Source organism: Solanum tuberosum, unplaced genomic scaffold, assembly GCF_000226075.1.
Source record: "Solanum tuberosum cultivar DM 1-3 516 R44 unplaced genomic scaffold, SolTub_3.0 scf00027, whole genome shotgun sequence".
Lineage (NCBI taxonomy): Eukaryota > Viridiplantae > Streptophyta > Magnoliopsida > Solanales > Solanaceae > Solanum > Solanum tuberosum.
The window spans coordinates 1,985,213-1,986,061 of record NW_006238953.1 but is presented as its reverse complement, the minus strand read 5'-3'; positions in this window follow the sequence as shown (position 1 = coordinate 1,986,061).

The following is an 849-nucleotide window of genomic DNA, read 5'->3' as shown; positions in this document are numbered from 1 at the left end:
AGATCCACGAGAGAGCTTTCAGGACCTCCACTACTTACCCTTTCCCATGTTTAATTTTTTATTTATGCAGGGACTCTGGAGTGCCAATTTGGCATTGTGACAGGTTAATCCACCCTACAGGGGCATTGGACATCGGCCTTATTCGAGATGAGGCAAATGTGGCAGCACCTCGCAGAGAGCCCCAGATTGAGGTACCCCCCTTGGGCCCCGATCTTGCAGACACTGTGGGGCAGGCACAGGGCGGTGACCCCATTATCCTAGACCGCACCGATACCGTCCCAGGCTCCTCTTCTCAGGCAGCTAGTGTTGCTCCTAGTTCTTCCCGGTCCACACCACAGTTAGAAACGACGGTTGTCCCGATGTCCAGAGTACAAAAGTTAGAGGCACAGATGGCCACACTGCTGCATCACATCCAGCCGTGGATGCAAAAGTCGAATGCCGAATCCGAGGCTAGAGTGAAGCGCAGGATGGAGGGGATGATGGACCGTAAGGTCCTGGTGGTTAATAAGCGGCTCGACGCCTTTGAGTTGCGAGTCCTTGAGCGATCAGCTCCGGCCACAGACTTATCTGCTTTACAGGCTGACATAGCAGCACCTAAATGTACCATACCTAAACCTGAGCCTATGTTACAAGCCAAGAAAGTCCTATAGTGATCCTAGAGTCTATTTTGGAGAGTCTGAGCAGTGAAAATAAGGGCAAGCTTATGGCATGGAGCACTAACTGTTTTTGAAATTACTTCTGAGTGTGAGTGTTGAATAAATCCTTATACTATGAATGCCATTCATTCTAAGAAAAAGGGGGATTTCGTTTGAAGTACGGGCACTAGTTACATTATCGGAAAGTTGGTAT